The 13984-nt window shown below is 42.1% G+C and overlaps 1 protein-coding gene and 1 non-coding gene across 2 annotated transcripts in view; both read right to left on the bottom strand.

The window, feature by feature from the left end:
- LOC123505059 (agrin-like) overlaps positions 1-13984 on the bottom strand; it is a 336722-nt gene that overhangs the window by 299209 nt on the left and 23529 nt on the right.
- On the bottom strand, positions 7797-7911 carry Trnal-caa. The gene is made up of 2 exons: positions 7874-7911; positions 7797-7841 (listed from the first exon to the last, which is right to left on the bottom strand). It is a non-coding gene; the product is annotated as a tRNA-Leu (tRNA).

The raw sequence follows: 13984 nt of genomic DNA, 5'->3' as shown, positions 1-13984 counted from the left end.
TGTGTTTGTTTCAATTGTTGTGTCTATACTGATGGGACGCTAAAGGGCTGGCAGTATCTCTCTCTCTCTCTCTCTCTCTCTCTCTCTCTCTCTCTCTCTCTCTCTCTCTCTCTCTGTGTGTGTGTGTGTGTGTGTGTGTGTGTGTGTGTGTGTGTGTGTGTGTGTGTGTTTATCCATTCACTCCAATTGCAATACGTAAACACTGATGTGATATTACATAGTTAATATTCTCTCTCTCTCTCTCTCTCTCTCTCTCTCTCTCTCTCTCTCTCTCTCTCTCTCTCTCTCTCTCTCTCTCTCTCTCTCTCTCTCTCTCTCTCTCTCTCTCTCTATCTATCTATCTATCTATCTATCTATCTATCTCTATCTATCTCTCTCTCTCTCTCTCTCTCTCTCTCTCTCTCTCTCTCTCTCTCTCTCTCTCTCTCGAATGAAGCTTGGGGTGTTTGTGTCAGCGGAGCACAGGGTTGGGGCGAGCGGCGGACAGGCCGGGCAGGGGAGATGAAGGGAGAGCAAGGGGAGATAAGGGAGGAGAAAAAATGGGTACTAGGAAGCGAAGGGGATGGGAGGGAAAGAAAAGTTATGGTTTTGTAGGAGGAGGAGAAAGAGTAGGGATGAGAGCGGAAAAATGAGAGGGAGAGGACGAAAATAAGGTTAAAAGGATGTACATGGATGATGGATGCATGTTGCCGATGTTATAGAAATTAAAGGATGAATAAGGAATATGGGTGATGGAAACAGATTGCGTAGTATGAGAGAGAGAGAGAGAGAGAGAGAGAGAGAGAGAGAGAGAGAGAGAGCTCGTTATGCTATCATGGATAACACTTCCACAAATACTATTATCTCAGTAATTCTTATGTGATCATTTTCCCACCTGGAGAATCATATTCCCCATTCTCTCTCTCTCTCTCTCTCTCTCTCTCTCTCTCTCTCTCTCTCCAACATTAATTTTCTCAGCACTCCCCCTTTCCCTTAAATTCTCCCTCTGGTTCCTTTTTCCTCTCTCCTCCCGCTCCTTTCCTCTCCTCCCGTTCCTTCCTCCCCTTCCCTTCATTTTCCTCCCTCCTCATTCTCCCTCACTTTCTGTCCACAGAACTCTCTCTTCTTTCCCTTGAACATCACAAATCTCTTCTCTTCAGTAAGCAGACCCTCCTCCTCCTCCTTTCTCTCCTCTTCCTCACCCCTTTCCTCTTGCCAAAGCTCTCGCTGCACTCCTTTCATAGCGACCTCGTCCTCTTCCTCTTCAAAGCACACTTCCTTCCTTCTCCTCTTCTTCGTGTTTTTCCTTATCGCGGCACCTCACTTTTCTTCTTTTTTACCGACCTTTCGCTTCGCTTCCTCAACCACCACCACCACCACGAAGTCCACTACCACCACCACCATTGTGACTTCCTTTCTCGCCTCTACAGCCACAATAATTACAGTCTACACCTTCGTCAGTAGTACATACCACTACTATTCCACTCCCTACGGCCAGTAATAGGTTGCAGGCATCATATCCGCCCATCTGGAGAAGGTCGGATGGGCTTCCACACAAGTCTCCCGCTTCCTCCAGGCGGCTCACAGAGGGACAATGAAGAACCCGCCGCATAGGTTTTTCTTTTCTTTCCGCTCCATTCTTCCGTGTCATTCCCTGCGACGAGACTCCGGACCCGAATTACATAGGATCGGTGTGTTGTACTCTTTTCTTTTGTGCTTGCTTTATGTTTTTTTTTTTATTCTTTCTTTTTTTTTTTCCTCTTTCTTCAATTCATTTCCCTGGGGTTGAATGGTGGGTTTTTTTTATTCCAGTATGAATGAAAGCGTGAATACTAAATCAGGTTTTGAATAGATAGATAGTGTTAAATTGATAAATACAAGTAGATAGATAGATAGAAAGATTGGTGTATAAATACACTGATAACTGATAGACGGATAGATGTGTACAGTATGAATATAGTAAAACAAATAAAGGAGTACATACATACATGCACATACGTAAGTGCATACGTAGAAAGCAACATATAGATAAAAAATACACAGGCAGGCAAATTAATATATATATCCAACACGTGAAAACACAATAATACATTTTTTTTTTCATAAGCTCAGTATTGATCAAAAGAATTCAACGTACAACTAACCATACCTACAAAAGAGAATACAATATGGCCATAATGGGATGGTAATAAAGCAAGTAACAACAAAAACAATAAAAAATTGCTTTGTTCTTGTGAAGCCCCAGCGCCCCACAACCCCTCTCTCTCTCTCTCTCTCTCTCTCTCTCTCTCTCTCTCTCTCTCTCTCTCTCTCTCTCACCAGGTAAAGCTGACTGGTTCCGGTAGTAAAAAAAAAAAAAAAATGAAAGCAACGATTTATTGAGAGCTGGATGCGAACAGCCGAAGGGAACCGGATTATGTAAGTGCAGAGACCACTAATGGAACTTTGGCGGGTTATTTTTGCATCGCCTACCGTTACACACACACACACACACACACACACACACACACACACACACACAGGAAACTTTCTGAAATGTCCAAAGTCAACATGCGATAATTTTGGTGTGTGTGTGTGTGTGTGTGTGTGTGTGTGTGTGTGTGTGTGTGTGTGTGTGTGTGTGTGTGTGTGTGTGTGTGTGTGTGTGTGTCCAAACAAGACATCTGATCGTGAGGCCTGACAAAACACGGGTCAGTGGCAAGACGGATGACAAGATGAGAGGAGGGGGCAAATAAAGAAACGGAGGAGGGAAGGCGGGGAGGATGAGGAGGAGAGAAACGAAACAACGGTAGGAAACGATGAGGGGAACAAATGGATGGAAGAAGAAAAATAATGAAAGAATGGGATGTAGATAACAATAAAAAGTAAGGATACATCATGGAAGGAAGATAAGAGGAGAGAAATGAAATAATGGTAGTAAAGGATGAAGAAAACAATAGATGGACGGAAGGAAGGGAAAATAGACTAAAATAATAGAAATATTGATGCTATAAGATGAATACAACAATAAAATAAGGAAAGAGAGAAAATATTGAAGCAATACAATAGTAAAATTGAATAGTTTGATCAATAAATAAGAAAAGAGAAGAGAGCAAGGAATACAAGAAGAAAAGTGAGGAGTTTGAGTTGCAGATGAAAGAGAAGAAGAAAAAGAAGGGATCGTAAACAAATATAAAAAAGAGTGCAGAGTACGCCAAAGACATAAAATAAAATAAAAGTTGAGGTGATACAGAAAGACAAAACTGGAATAAAAGCGATAAGAAAACAGAAAATGGAAAGGGCAGAAAATGAAAAAAGAAAGAGAGAGATACAAGAGAACAAAGGTGAAGAAAAGTTGTAAACCTCTACTCTCTCTCTCTCTCTCTCTCTCTCTCTCTCTCTCTCTCTCTCTCTCTCTCTCTCTCTCGTATTCGTGGAACTTACCCAATGCATAAAATAGAGAAAATAAAAGAAAAGGAAAAATCTTGGTTTAGTCGTGTAATCTTGCCTTATTGCAGTTGAGAAGAGGGAAAAGGAGGAAAATAGAGAGAAGGAAAGTAAGATGAAAAGAATAAAAATAGCATACATATTAAATGCTTTAGAGAGAGAGAGAGAGAGAGAGAGAGAGAGAGAGAGAGAGAGAGAGAGAGAGAGAGAGAGAGAGAGAGAGAGAGAGAGAGAGAGAGAGAGAGAGAGAGAATATGCAGAGGAAGAAGGAATAAAAGGAGTGGGCGGAATGGCACGATGAATAAAAAGGAGGAGGAGGGAGGAGGAGGAGGAGGAGGAGGAGGAGGAGGAGGAGGAGGAGGAGGAGGAGGAGGAGGAGGAGGAAGAGGAAGAAGAAGAAGAGAAGGGGAATGAAAAGAAGAAGGAGGAGGAGGAGGAAGGAGGAGGAAGAAAATGCAGAGGAGGAGGAGAAGCCATAAAAACAAAAAAAAAAAAAAAAACAAGCGAACGCAAGGGAAAAAAAAAAACGAAAATAGTGGATAGGAAAGGGAGGGAAACTAATGCGCCGGAAGGAAAGCGAAGGGGAAAAAATAAAATAAAGAAAAAAACAAACAAAGAAAACGAAAGGCGAGGCAAGGAAGAAGGGAAGAAAGGAGAGCAAAGCAAGGGACTGGAATGGAATAGAAGGGGATGAAGGGGGGAAATAAAAGGAACGACAGGGAATGGAATGAAACACAAAAATGAAGGAAAGCGGACGAAAACAAAAAAGAATCGGTGAAACAACACGAAGGAAATTAAAAGATGGAATAAATAAACAAAAAACACGAAAAAAACGAGATACATGAAAAAAAAATATTGGATTACGAAGATAATAAATGAAAATTAAAAGAAGAAAACATCCAAGTTAAGAAAATATATAAATGAAATAAGAAAAAACAGGAAAATTAAAGAAAAAAGAGGAAATAAATTTTAAAAAGAAGCAAAAAAAGGGAAGATATATGATTGAAAAGAAGGTAAAGCAAGGAAGGGGACGAAATATAAAGGAAGGTAAAGGAAAAGATAGGAAGGCAAAATACATATGAAGGGATATGAATAGAACATGGGAAAAAGGAAGAACGAGGAATAGAAAAGGGAAGAGAAAGAAAGATATGGTAAAGTGAAGGAAGGATAAAGTAAGTGAAGGAAAAGGACGAGAGAGAGAGAGAGAGAGAGAGAGAGAGAGAGAGAGAGAGAGAGAGAGAGAGAGAGAGAGAGAGAGAGAGAGAGAGAGAGAGAGAGAGAGAGTAAAGGAAGGAAAGGAGAAGAAATGGAGGGAAAAGGAGGGAAAAGGAAGGAAACAAATGTAAAGTGAAGGAAATTGTATGGGAAGGGAAAAGAGGACTAGAGAAGGGAAAGGGAGAAATGGAAGAAAATCGAAGGGACGAAATGAGACTGGAGGGGAGGGGAATGGGGTGAAAATAGAGAAGAAAGGCGGGCGTGAGGAGTGTGGTTTGCAGGAGGTCATTTCAATTCCCCTCCAGCACTTCGTCTCCCTCTCCTCCGACCACATTACGTGAGGAGAGAAAGAAAGCATTCATTTGGAGAGGAGGTCAGTGAGAGAGAGAGTGTGTGTGTGTGTGTGTGTGTGTGTGTGTGTGTGTGTGTGTGTGTGTGTGTGTGTGTGTGTGTGTGTGTGTGTGTGTGTGTGTGTGTGTGTGTGTGTGTGTGTGTGTGAACCTGCTATTAGAGGGGTTTAATTCTATAATATTTCATGATAATCTGAAGTAACTAGAAAATTGGACACAAGACAAGAACATATAAGATGCAAGTATTTTGGTGGATTGCTTAATATCACGGTCTTGACAGAGAGAGAGAGAGAGAGAGAGAGAGAGAGAGAGAGAGAGAGAGAGAGAGAGAGAGAGAGAGAGAGAGAGAGAGAGAGAGAGAGAGAGAGAGAGAGAGAGAGATTGCATATGAAACAAAAAGATAAATGATGCAATGACTGATGGTGTGATAATTATGTGGAGGAAAATTCTGTTTGAAATGTGGGTTACAGGTTCACCTCATATAGTATGTTAAAAGTGGATGAAAAGGTCGGTCTAATAATGCAGTTTAAATGAGTAGAAGAAACTTTGCAAGAACGTGATAAGTGCACAGACACACTGTTTCAAGTTTCGAGAGTAAGTTGGTTGTAAACGAAAATGGCAAAATGTAAGTTTTTAAGAGTTTAGGAGTGTGCTTCTCTAAATCAACTATCCTCTGCTGCGTTCTTTTTTTGTTCTTAAAGTGGAGGAGGTGTGGTTAGAGGATAAGTGTGATGTGAGTGGAGTTAAGAGGAAGGAGCAACGTCAGCGTTACTCTTTGCATCGCGAGCTAACGGGTAAGTGCGTCGTGACGAACCTGGAAGAAGGAACGAGTTATATCCAATCGCATGCCCCAAAAAAGTATATACAATCGCATGAAGAAAAGAACGACAGGTATTAAATCTCGTAAAAGGAGCAAGAGTTCAATACAATATAAAAAAAAATCAAACTCATGAAAAAAAATATATATATATATATATATATATATATATATATATATATATATATATATATATATATATATATATATATATATATATATATATATATATATATATATATATATATATATATATATATATATATATATATATATATATATATATATATATATATCTAATCTCATGAGCAAGAGTTATATAAGTCCATCCGCATAAAAAAAAAAAGGAAAAAACAAGTCAATTTTAGAGAAAAAAACTCACTAACGGTAACGTTTAGGTGTCCATCTAAAAAAAAGTGTGGTGATTGAAACTTAGTAGATAAAGAAAAGGAAATAGAAGACATATATATTTAATAAAATGAAAAAAAAAGTATATTAGGGTCAAAGGGAAGTCGCACAACATTATTGTTTGCCTTCAGCTAAACATGTGCAACAAGATAAACCAGGAAAAAACAAGCAACAAATAAGATAAATTGCAACTACCATTACATGAATAACGGAAAATGACTAAATATCATAACGAATGGTCATATTACCGTTACTAATCACTAATAGAAGTGGGAAGTGCAACAAAGCAAATCAGAAATTAGGAAGAAAAAATAAAAGACACAACTCCAATCTTAAGACACAGAGTAAAGAAAAGATTTAGAGGAATCTGAATCACATCAACATTATGGAAACATTGATCTCGTAGTGAAGGGAAGTACAAGAAGAAAAACTCGCAAGATGGAAGAAATATTAAGACAGAAAAAAAACACACTGATCACATGACAAAAGGCAAGTAAAGTTTAGATATGTCACTCACATCAAAAACACTCTTTAGGTGTGAAATTGAAGTGTACCCGTGTCAATACGGACAAAGAACAAGGAACAAAGAAAGAGGCAACGCCCATTACATCGCAGGGAAAAGGGAGGAAGAAATAAACGAATTCACCCAATTCATTTCAATTCTCCCCGGACATAATTTAATTCTTCTCGCATATCACTATCGAAATACAAATGAGCGGAACTGGAGACGAAAAAGGAATAAAAGAAGGAAGAGTGTACGTGTGTGTCTGTGTCCATGTAGGTATGTATGTCCCTGAATAGAAATCGCACACGCACCTGAGGCATGTATACGATATTTTCTTCTCTGGAGGTGAAAAGAAGAAGAGAATGTCGATAAATGATGAAAAATATTTCCACGAATACTTTTATCTCTATACTCGTGCTTGTGTCCGCTTCTGAAGGAATGCAGAGAAGAGGAGGAGGAGGAGGAGGAGGAGGAGGAGGAGGAAGAGGAGGAGGAGAAGAAGGAGGAGGGGGAGGAGGAGGAGGAGGAGGAGAAGGAGGAGGAGGATTGGGAAAATGAATGATAAAATGAAAGCGTTGTGGTATATTGAAATAAGAGGAAAGGATTGAAATATAGGAGAAAGGAAGATTATGAAGAAGCGAGAGAGAGAGAGAGAGAGAGAGAGAGAGAGAGAGAGAGAGAGAGAGAGAGAGAGAGAGAGAGAGAGAGAGAGAGAGAGAGAGAGAGAAAGAGATTCGACTGAATACAACAGTAACAATATTAAACATAAATATAATACTAGCCAGCTATGAGAATAACTTGTTGTAGTCTTCGCTATTGGTGGTACACATTCGTCACAACAGTGCTGTTTGGTCCATCGATAGTGAACAAATCATGCACGTCAATGTTAAACTTATTTCAAACTTGATGGAGGATAATCTATTTAGTCGCTTCTCAGTCTTCGTTACGATAATTTAGGAAATATTTCCTTACGTACGATATGCCGTTCACACCAAGATAAAACGTGCTTTTTAGCATTTATTTTTTTCTTACTATAATCTACGTCACAAACATGCATCATAATAATGTGAAAACATTATTCAACAAGTATAAATATTGTCAGGAGTGGGATTCGAACCCACGCCCTCAGAGAGGACCAGAAAGCCCGAGCTCTCCTATCAGAAGAGAAGTTGCCTTGAGTCTGGCGCCTTAGACCACTCGGCCACCCTGACTGTGTAGAGCGACGGAGGAAAAGAAGAAAAGGAGCAGTAGGAAACCGGGAGAGCATGCAGCTCCCAGAATACTTGCGCTACTCTATACTGCAAATCTTCCCTACAAGTTTGAGAGAGCACGGTAAAATTTCTCAGCGTGAGATAGCCTCTCTCCTTCTCTCCCCAGTCCATCCCACCCAGGCTTAACCCTACCAGCACCGAAAGGGAAAGTGAGAACACTTTACCTGCACGGGAAACAAATAAGGCAACTTTAATTGGACAAATGGATGATAATTTTTTTCCAGTCCACTGAACACTAAGTAATTAAACTCCTGTAGAAAGGTGAGGATTTATGTACACGGAAAGTGGAGGAGACAGAATTAGAGGAGGAGGAAGAGCAGTAAGTGGAGGAGAAGGGAGGGATGAAGTAAAAGTAGAGCCTAATGAAGGAGGTCGCCTCTTCTCAAGTTGGCACAAATTTACATGTTTCCTTAATTGCCGACACTAATGTTTCTCTGAGCTGACTTAATCCCTGGTGAATTGTGGCCTTCTTCCTCCTCCTCCTCCTCCTCCTCCTCCTCCTCCTCCTCCTCCTCCTCCTCCTCCTCCTCCTCCTCTCCTCCTCCTCCTCCTCCTCCTCCTCCTCCTCCTCCTCCTCCTCCTCCTCCTCCTCCTCCTCCTCCTCCTCCTCCTCCTCCTCCTCCTCCTCCTCCTCCTATTCCTTCTCTTCTTCACTTTACCTTATTTTTCTCTCACTTACTGTCGTACACGAGTCCATTCCTCTTCCTTTCCTTCTCCCCTCCTCTCTCTCTCTCTCTCTCTCTCTCTCTCTCTCTCTCTCTCTCTCTCTCTCTCTCTCTCTCTCTCTCTCTCTTTAATCTTCCCACTTTCCTCTCCCCTGCTCTTCTTCTCGCCTTCCTTCCCTCCCTCTTCATTCCCTTGCCTCACCTTATATATATTTTTCTTCCCTTCTCCTTCCATCCTCCCCTCGCCAATCTTCTCCCCTTTTCATCACCTTTCTTTCTCTAGTGCTCAATTGTCTCTTTCCTTCCTTCCTATCTCTTCACCTCTCCATTTTTGCCTTCATGCCTATAACCCGTTCTCTCTCTCTCTCTCTCTCTCTCTCTCTCTCTCTCTCTCTCTCTCTCTCTCTCTCTCTCTCTCTCTGCAAATAAAAGGGAAACAGAACTATAAAGAGCTAACTCAAATTGAACATAGAAGTGGAGAAATATAGAGTATTTTTAAAAGAGGGAAAATGAAAAAAAAAAAAAACTAAATAGAGTAAATTTTGAAAGAATGTTTAAATCTCGCGTCCATTTCCTGTATCACTTTTTGCTTATAATTTTGTTTTTGTAATATTTATTTACATTCATTTCATTCATTATTCTAACTATAAATATGCATACCTACTTTATCTTTTTTTTTTTTATCTCCCTTTAGTTATTTTTGTTCATTTTGCGTGTTTTTTTTCAGTAATTAATTATTATTTTTTTTTCGTGTTCCTTTTATTTCCACATATTTTCATTTTGTTTATCTTACTACAAAATTAAATTCTATAGTTTACATTTCTTGCTTATCTATTTCTGATATTTTTTGCACACTATTCTTTTTATAATTAAATGAGATATATTGGTTGCTTGTCATATGCCCTTCTCTCTCTCTCTCTCTCTCTCTCTCTCTCTCCTTGGTTTTGTACTGGAGAGAGAAAAAGTGGGTAATGAGGAAGAAATAAGAGAGAGAGAGAGAGAGAGAGAGAGAGAGAGAGAGAGAGAGAGAGAGAGAGAGAGAGAGAGAGAGAGAGAGAGAGAGAGAGAGAGAGAGAGAGAGAGAGAGAGAGAGACGACGACAACGACGACGACGACGACGATGATAAAGGCAACTGCAGAAGAAGCGAAGGAGAAGGAAAGGAAGGAAGAGGAGTACAAGGAGGAGGAGGAAGCGGAGGAGGAGGAAGAAGCGGAGGAGGAAAGAGAAGAGGATTACAAGGAGAAGGAAGCTGAGGAGGATGAAGAAGCGGATGAAAAGGAGTAAGAGGAGGACGAAACGGCGGAAGAAGAGGAGCAAGAGGAAGAGGAAAAAAATAAGTAAAATGATGGAGACAGAAGATAGGAGGAGGAGGAGGAAGAAGAGGAGGAGGAGGAGGAGGAGGAGGAGGAGGAGGAGGAGGAGGAGGAGGAGGGGAAGGAGAAGGAGAAGGAGAAGGAGAAAGAGAAGGAGAAAAATATGGAGGAGGAGAAGAATATGGAGGAGGAGAAGGAATAAGAAGAAGAAATCAGAGGACGTCAAAATAAGAAGTACGTGAACAACGAACAAGATACTATGATAAAAATGAAGGAGAGCAAGAAGAAAGAGGAGGAGGAGGAGGAGGAGGAGGAGGAAGACTCCACTCACCCCATCCACACTAATTGCTCTTCTCTCATGTGACGCTCACTCCTTCATGCCATCGTAGTCTGGAGACGCTTGCCTGCTGCTACGCGCCGCCTTGCCTCCCTCTTCCCTCTCCCTCTCCCTCTCGTATCCCTCTTCTCATACTCGCCTTGACGTGCCCAAGATCCCTCCCCTGCTTATTCCCCTGTCTCCCCTGCTTCCCTTCCTCCCTTCCTCCAGCTCCGTGCACCTCCTCACACTTACATTAATTTTACTCCTGCCTCTTGGAAGACGAGAAGTTATACTGAAGATCATTTACTTAATTCACAGGATTTGTGTGTGTGTGTGTGTGTGTGTGTGTGTGTGTGTGTAATTCACCACGGTCGTCTGCTGGTCACCCAGCCAGTTTTCCCCATTATGGAGCGAGCTCAGAGCTCATAGACCGATCTTCGGGTAGGACTGAGACCACAACACACACTCCACACACCGGGAAAGCGAGGCCACAACCCCTCGAGTTACATCCCGTACCTATTTACTGCTAGGTGAACAGAGGCCACACATTAAGAGGTTTGCCCATTTGCCTCGCCGCTTTCCGGGACTCGAATCCGGACCCTCTTGATTGTGAGTCGAGCGTGCTAACCACTACACTACGCGGTGTGTGTGTGTGTGTGTGTGTGTGTGTGTGTGAGGTTGGAGCTGGAGAGATTTGTTTTCTTGAGTGGTTTATGAAATATCGTTAAATATGAAACCTACCTATGCAACGAAGAGCAATGAGTGAAATACAGATGACAGCCGTGATGGAAGGCAAAGTGGTGTTCAAACTCAGGCGCGGAAAGAAGGATACATTGTGCCTACTGCCCACCACGCTCAGGGGCTTCCCCGTGCACTTCGTGATCGACACCGGTGCATACCACAGCTTCGTGGGCGTGGACGTGCTCACCAGACTGGGTCTGCAGCACGTCATGGATCCGAACCACCCCGTGATGGCTACGGTGGGGCGGCGGGAGGAGGACATGCATGAGGGTGGCGCAACTCTCAGGCTGGAGGTGGGCCTGGTCTTTACTGCCGAACATGACTTTTGCGTCTCCGGCGCCGGCAGGAACATTCTGGGATCAGATTTCTTGCGTAATTACGACGGAGTGTTGTGGTTCTCCGAGCAGGATGACCTGCTACTGCTCAGCAAGCAGCGCAGGCAGCTCGAGGTCGGCGAACAGTTCCGTCTCTACGCTCCGTGCCAAGTGTTCGGCCACACTGTGATGGCACAGCTAGACTCCGGTGCAAACACCACCACACTACCGCGCAACGTGGTACCCGTCACCGCCATCATGGAAGGTGTGCTGAGGACCGAGAAAGTGAAGGTGATCGGCGGTGTGCAGAAGCAGACCGTGTGTCATCTGCAGCCGCAGGAAGCGGAGGTAGCAGGACATCACGTCACGCTGCGCTATCCGACTGTATTCTTCAGAAACGCAGGCAATCTCACTGTCCTGGACGTCAATTTCCTGCGCCAAAATTGCGTCAGAATAAACTGCCGAAAGCGCAAGATTAAGTTCAAGAAGGAGAATTTCTTCAAAGTGAAGCGCTTGAAGTGAGTGACTTCTGTCTTGTAGAGAATAGAAATAATGTAAAAAAAAAATAATAATAATAATAAAAAAAATAAATAAATAAAATAAAGGGACAAAAATAACTTAGATTTAAAAAAATGTAAAAAGTAAGGTAAAATCCAATAAATAGTATTAAATGTGTAAGCTAGAAAGAAAAAAAAGAAGATAATGGAAATGATGCAATTAAGGACTACATGAAAAGATGAGTGAAATGAAAGAGTCGTCTGCTATCCATTACGTAAAACATTTGAGGTATACGTAAGTTGTTTTTGAATTACCCTTGTAAAAATAAATGTATTGGGTAAATTAGCCTAACAAGTTATATTTTCAATAAAACAAATAAAATATGAATATCAATACAATTGAAAAAAATTCTGAACATATAAGTGATATAGCTCAGCCATCAAATAACACACACACACACACACACACACACACACACACACACACACACACACACACACACACACACACACACACAGGGAGGAGGTGACGTACTGGATAAGGTGGTGAGGGTGGAATCAGACAGACGTCGAAGCGTAGGTTCGAATCCCATCATATACCGCTTTGAAACTATGCCATTTGTCGAGTGGTTTGAAGTTACCTACATGTCACCATGATACCCAGGTTCTAGTTGGTTACACCGAAGATGCGGTTGGGTAGTGATATGGACTCTAATATGGGTACCACTATAAATAAAATTGCTTGCGCCACTAATGGGTGGAAGCTGAACAGCGCTTCCCATACACTCTTCAAGTGTGCCTACAGGCGGTATAGGCTGTAACATAAAAAAAAAAAAAAAAACATGCATGCGCGCGCTTGTGTGTGTGTGTGTGTGTGTGTGTGTGTGTGTGTGTGTGTGTGTGTAATTCACCTCGGTCGTCTGCTGGTCACCCAGCCAGTCTTCCCCATTACGGAGCGAGCTCAGAGCTCATAGACCGATCTTCGGGAAGGACTGAGACCACAATACACTCAACACACCGGGAAAGCGAGGCCACAATCCCTCGAGTTACATCCCGTACCTATTTACTGCTAGGTGAACAGGGGCCACACATTAAGAGGCTTGCCCATTTGCCTCGCTGCACCGGGACTCGAACCCGGCCCTCTCGATTGTGAGTCGAGCGTGCTAACCACTACACTACGCAGTGTGTGTGTGTGTGTGTGTGTGTGTGTGTGTGTGTGTGTGTGTGTGCAAATGTACGTCTACAAGAAACAAAAAGCCCTTTCACTTCCTACCTTTCTGTATTCCTATATTGTACTATTGTAGCTGTCCTCTTTGTAATTTCCCCTTCTGTGTAAATAAAAGGTAAAAAAAATATATGACTACCTTCCCATCACCTATTCATCACTCCTTCATTCTCAATCCTTTGTGCCTCTTCCTACTTCACCCATTCTTTCAACTCATATTTTTTCTCATCTCACAACGCGCCACCCTTTCTCGGTTCAACACCTCATCAATATTTCACATCTTCAGGATGAGCCCTAGTTGTTAAAAGGTTAATGTATTCTTTCGTTCTTCCGCTAAAAATGATAATAATGTATAGAAGAGACACTAAGTTAATTCCGTCCACTTCTCCACCTAGAGAAGGAGGGACAAGACACAAGATTCGACAATATTCTCATGTATAAGTACGTGTGTTATTGGTGAGTGTTCCATGGCAAGTATTGACGGGAATGTGCATAAAAAAAATGTACACACACTAGTGTTTGCGTTCATGGAAGTAATTATGTATGGAGAGAGAGAGAGAGAGAGAGAGAGAGAGAGAGAGAGAGAGAGAGAGAGAGAGAGAGAGAGAGAGAGAGAGAGAGAGAGAGAGAGAGAGAGAGAGAGAGAGAGAGAGAGAGAAACATAATACACAGTCGCTTTCTTCAATACCCATAAAACAAACAAGAGACGAGACGAGAAGAGACGAGACGACACCCACGTGTGCAAGACAAGGGAACATCACCTCCACAATAGACCGAGGCACACACACACATACACACACACACACACACACACACACACACACACACACACACACACACACACACACACACACACACACAGCAAGAGAAGGAAGGAAGGAAGGAAGGACAGGGCAAGACAAACTCCATGGCTTTCATTCACCACTCCTCCATATCCT

This window comes from Portunus trituberculatus, chromosome 17 (assembly GCF_017591435.1).
Source record: "Portunus trituberculatus isolate SZX2019 chromosome 17, ASM1759143v1, whole genome shotgun sequence".
Taxonomy (NCBI): domain Eukaryota; kingdom Metazoa; phylum Arthropoda; class Malacostraca; order Decapoda; family Portunidae; genus Portunus; species Portunus trituberculatus.
The sequence above is the reverse complement of the archived record's forward strand: the minus strand, read 5'-3'. Positions and strand labels throughout refer to the sequence as shown.